Source organism: Pteropus vampyrus, unplaced genomic scaffold, assembly GCF_000151845.1.
Source record: "Pteropus vampyrus isolate Shadow unplaced genomic scaffold, Pvam_2.0 Scaffold910, whole genome shotgun sequence".
In the NCBI taxonomy this organism is placed as follows: domain Eukaryota; kingdom Metazoa; phylum Chordata; class Mammalia; order Chiroptera; family Pteropodidae; genus Pteropus; species Pteropus vampyrus.
This window is the reverse complement of record NW_011889691.1, coordinates 2,774-8,655: the sequence shown is the minus strand read 5'-3', so window position 1 is coordinate 8,655 and position 5,882 is coordinate 2,774. Positions and strand designations below refer to the sequence as shown.

General features: G+C 37.2%; 1 pseudogene; it reads right to left on the bottom strand.

The window, feature by feature from the left end:
* Nucleotides 1–940: 940 nt before the first annotated feature.
* LOC105309873 lies at nt 941–1,937 on the bottom strand (annotated as a pseudogene).
* Nucleotides 1,938–5,882: the final 3,945 nt, after the last annotated feature.

Genomic DNA, 5,882 nt, shown 5'->3' with positions numbered 1-5,882 from the left:
AAGGGATTATAAAACCCAAAAACCAATCAGTGAATGAATCAAATACATGTGGTAACCATGAGATCAAAAACACTAACTGTGTACCCAACATTCTAGCTGCTTTTCTGTCTCTCTTAGCTACCCTGGTCTTACAATTTCCTGATTATGTAGCTACTTTCTACTGTAGATTCAATCTTTTTACTCTGTTTTCCAGCCGCCCCTCCTCCGCCAAATACATTGAATCATCTTAACATGAGAAATGTGAAAATATTAGAAATTTTATCAATATCCAGTTTGATTTACAACAAGCTGACACCACCTATGGAGTAGAGAGCACTTACGAATTCCTCCATTCGACCCTCCTGGGCCCCTGTATGCAAGGGGCAGGATCCATGAATTACTGAAGCAAATTCCTGATACAGACATTAAGCATAATAGATTGACTGCTACCCAAAGAGTTTTCCTGGGGAAAATAAGCAAATCAAATGATGGACCAAAAAAAAAAAAAAAAAAAAACAGCAACAGCTCCATAAACTCAATCACAGAGAAATTTTTGACAAGTGGAGTGTGAGTTGAAGAGTTCGTAAGGAGGAAAGAAGAAAAGAAATGAAAGAAAACAAAGATGTTTTTAGGTTACCAAGGAAACAGTCAGTGGAATAAAAAAGAAAATGGAGGGAGGGAAGTGTCTGCAGGGAGTGGGGTATGGGGAGCTGTGCAACACTTAATAAATAGGATTTAACATTTATTAGTCAAATAAATATTTTGGGGGAAGTATGAGAGAAGTACACATATTAATATAATTGAAAAACATTGATTTACCCTATTAAATTTGACGAATTTGTTTTTCTTCTTAATAATATTCGATAACTTGATTTTCCAACACTCATATCATTTGGACAGTGTAAAGATATCTACAACTTTCTCAATCTAATTGCTCACATCTGTACAAAGAATAAATTTATCATTGATTAACTGTTCTCAAAACCCAACCACTTACAATAACTTTTATGGCATTCCTGAAACCATGGATAAAGAAAGCATAAATCAAAGGGTTCCTGATTGAGTTATAACAAGCACACCAAGGGTAAATCTCATAAACATAGGCGTGAGTTATGAAACCCATACAAGCATCAGTTAATGAGTCAGTAATATAAGGTGACCATAAAATCATAAATGCTACGACTGTTTTAGCTGCTTTCATCTCTCTTGGCCACTTTGGATTTATAACTATCTGATGATGATTCTGTATTGCCAGCAGTATTTTCAATCCTTGAAGCCTGTTGTCTCTCCACAAGGATATATTACTGTAGAGAAAGATCGTTAACGAGGGTAGGTATAAAGAAGGATAGAAAATCGATCAACACCTAGTTTTGATTAACAACTGTCTGACAACCTCCTATGCAGTTGAGGGCACTAGCTAATTCTTCTAGCCCATCATCATAGGCGCCAGTGTAGAACACGGCACCTCTGTATTCAATGGGCAGGATACAGGAAATGCAGATGCAAATTCCTGACACAGACACTGTGAATTTGGTAGGATAGAGCAAAGGGTCAGTAACAGCAGTGTACTTGCCAATGGAGATGAAGCACAAGAGGAAGAGAGAAGAGTAACAAAAAACCACATCACAGCACTTGTGGAATGCACAGAACCTCTGCCCGAAGTACCAGCAGCTCTCCATGGACCTGACCATGCTGAAGGGCATCACCGTGATCCCCACCATAAAGTCAGCGCAGGCCAGGGAGGCGATGAGAAAGTTGGTAGGAGAGTGCAGCTGCTGGAAATGTAGGACTGAAATTATCACGAAGAGTTTTCTAAACACGGCCAGCACAGCCCCAAAGCCAAACAGTGCACAGAGAACCAGGCTAAGTCCGGGCGAGTAGGGCGTTTTCACACAGGATCTGGTCACATTTTCACAGCACAGCTCCGCAGCTTCAGCTGGGGGCGAGTTGCTGCTCATGACGCTTCTCTTTACATTGGGAGAATTCGGTCCTTCTTGATTATCACGAGAACTATGAGATTCTAACTTCAATTTTCCAGGTGGCAAAAACATAAATACACCAGGATGACTGAGGAAATTATCAGCTATTACTATTCATGTTTTCTTCAATTTACCATGTTTTATTACAAATCTCAAAAGTTTAACAAAATACGATCCAACAAAAATTATAGGTATGAGTTTACTGGAGGTTAATTTCAACTGATTGTTCTCCTTCATCTGATACAAATTCCTTTTAGGCAAAAATATATGGGTTTTTTTTTTTTTTTTTTACCTCCAGAATTCTTCTTTGCCGCAGGCACTGATCTGTGAAGGAATTATAAGAATGAAGGATCACTTCTCATCTGTTTCTGGGTTTTCTGCCTAGGTTCCTACGTAAAGCATGCAGTTCTTCCTCCTAAACAGACACCAACGATGGACAAATCCCTAGATAGAGGTCCGGTAGTGCAAAGTGTGAAATTGAAAGATGATTTTTTAACAGCGATTACCAAGAAAGTTATTCTACAAAACAGCTCTTTACATTAAAGTAGGTTAGTTGTTATATTTCTAGGGCCAAAGTTTTTTTTCTTTTTAGTCTTAGCAGTTCCCCTGTTCTCAATATTGACAGGCCACCTTATTGGGTTTCTGTTAGAGATACAGTAGGGTGCAAGCAGTGAGTGTCAGTACTTGGCTTGTTCTCTCCTGTTGTGCATCATGTTTTTGCATCTGCAGTGGTAACCAACAAACAGAGAAAGGTAACATACATTGAAGACCAGTTGAGATTGATGGAATATATTACACCAAAGCATTAGAAAACAACATGGTGCTTATACACACCAGCATTTTTGAGGTGCTGGTAGAAAAGAGGTCGGTTCTATTCTCAAGACATTTTCACTGGAAGAATATTTGCCAGGCATATCCCTTAATGTGAGAAAGGGGCAGGAAACCCTCAAACTACACATTGGTTTGTGGTTCCAGGTGATAGAACTTCCCGATCCCAAAGTTAAAAGAAGTCAAACAATGAGAAGGAAGCTGTAAAATGGGAACACATTCCTTGGTCATTTGCCATCCCTGGAATGCTGGAACATTGCAAAGCAAGGAAAAGCCTTATTCAGCCTTCTTAAGGAAGGGCTCAGACTCTTCCCACTGCAGAGCTGTGACCTTAGAGATATTTGTGAACTTGCTTTTCAAGGTATAAGAGTGCCGTGGGTATTATTATGAATCCATCTGGCCATCTGATTCCTCGTCAAGAAATTTCACACTCTGAACCGAATAATCTTTTAGATTCCTGCTAATATTTTTGAGAGCCTAATTTCTCAGTGACAGCGCTCATGTAGAGAAAGGTGTAGGCCAGACTTTCTCAAATTCAGTACTATGAACATTTGAGTTCAGAGAACTTCTTGCTATGAAGATCTGTCCTGTACATTGGCAGGCTTTTAGCAGGATCCCTACTACTAGATGCCAGTAGATGCCAATAAAATCTCCCCAGATGTGAAAACCAAAAATGTCTCTAGACGTCGACAAATGTTCTCTGGGCACAAATGGCTCAATAGCCTGCCCCACTGAGAACTATTATTCTAGGCAATAAAAAAGTATCATATAACACTTCTCACGTTTGGTAAAGAAATAACTTGGTATCTCCCACCATTATTCTGAGAATTATTCATTAATGAATTTTTCTATTTAATACATGTTTATTGAATACCAGAAGTTCGATGCAAAATAATGAAACAAAAAGATATGATCTTTAGCCTCATGAAGCTTTCAATTTTGAGGTGTAAAAAAAACTTTAAAGAAGTATACAGAGAAATGGTTATATGAATGCATGTTGGAATAGTATTATAAAAGTGAAAAAGAGTAGTTCGTGATATTAAAATAAGCAGCCAGACAGGAAAGTGTCGACAAAAATTTTCCAATAAAAAGGTTAAGACAAAAATACTACTTTAATAGTTGTAAATTAATTACATAATATACATCAGAAGAAAATAAATGAGAATGAACAGAGCAGTAGCTAGGATTTTTAGACCTTTGTCAGCAGATGAAAACAATGAGAAGAAATATTATGCCAGCAAGAAAGAGAGACAGAGAAAGAAATACAGAGATGAAAGCCTAGCTTCTTGCGGTCTGGAAGTGGGAGTAGGGTGGGAGTTGTGGAGCTTATTCCCAGAAGAATCTGGACAAACCCTAATCCCAATAAATAACTTTAGAAAACAAAGAGCTAGATATCGTCCTTTTTTATGAACCAGCTCTTTGTTGGTTAAAGTAAATGTCTGGCAATTGCCTGTTGGTTTCCCAAATTATTTAACCAGCTTGATATTTCTGAAACCCAAGTTTTCTAAGAACCACAGTCCTCATCATTAAAAATTTTAATATCAAAGGTGGCATTGTAGGGGGTGTCTCCATAGTGCAGTTGTTACCATGTCTGCTTTACGCTCAGAAGTTCCGGGGTTTGCGCCCCAGGTGGAGTCACAAAACATATCCTGGGTGTGCGAGACTCCAGGTGCACGCCGGGAGCATGTGGGAGCAGACGCCCCACCTTCAGGGATTCAGTTCTTAAGAGGAAAAGGCAACAACCATAGGACAGGTGTGAAAGTTGGGGTGGAAATCAAAGAGGGGGGAAAAATTAAAAAAAATAAAATCTTATAAGAAAATCTATCAATCAGTTTAGACAATAAGGCATTGACCGAAACATAGGTATTCAAGTTAATGGATTAGAATAGAGTCCAGAAATAGAGACACATATATATGGTTGAATGGTTTTTGACAAAAGAACAAACATCATTTACTAGAGAAAGAACAGTCTTTTCAAGAAATGCTGCTGGAATTACTGAATATCCAAATACTACTTCTACCGATAATAAAAAATCTCACTCTCTCCATCGCAACATATTAAAAATTAATATGAAAAGAATCATAAACCTATAAGAACTAAAATTATAAAAACTCTACAAGAAGCATGGAAAAAAATAGTTGTGACACAACAAATTTATAAGTTGGTCTTCATCAGAATTTAAACTTTCGACTTTTCAAAAAATACTCAATGAAATAAAAAGTCCAATATTCATAACATATTTCTAAAGAATAGTCAACTCGATAATATGAAAACTATAAAATTCATTAAAAATGGGCAAAATGTTCCTGGACAGTTCACAAAAGTGGATACATTAAAGACCAATGATAACATAAGCAGATTCTCAATATTATCATTCATAAATTCAAAACGAAATACTACCACACATTATCTAAGATGGTTAAAATGAAAAGAAAGGACAGTGCCAAGTGTTGAACAGGACTTGAAGCAATTGGAACATTTATAGATTGCTGGTGGGAGTACAAAATGGTGCAATTACTTTAGAAGACCGTTTGCAGTTTCTTGTAGAGTTAAACATAGACTTCCCATATGATCCACCAATTCTACTCCTAGGTATTTCCAAAAAAAAAATTAATAATAAGAACGTATGTCTATGCAAAGAATTGTATACAATGCTCATACCAACGCTTTTAATAACAGTCCTAAACTGAACACAGGTCCAAAAGCCTATCAACAGGTACATGGATAAAATAATTGTGATATATTAATATGATGGAATACACTTTAGCAATCGTAAGGAATGAACTGCTAATATACCTAATAAATGCCATGGACACTGACCTGGGAAGAAGCAGCTCGTCACAGAAGATTATGTAGTGTATGATGCTATTTAGGTGACATATTTAGACCAGGAAAATTACTCTGCAGTGATAGAATGGGTATTAGTGATCGAACACAGCAGAAGAAGGGACATATGGGAAGAGGATGACAGCAAAAGGGCTCAAATAAAATTGCTGAGGTGTTAGAAGTATTCCATACCTTGATAGTAGAGGTGGTTACAAGTGTGGATACATTTATCATGTCTGTAACCTGAATAAAAGGAAATGTAATGATGA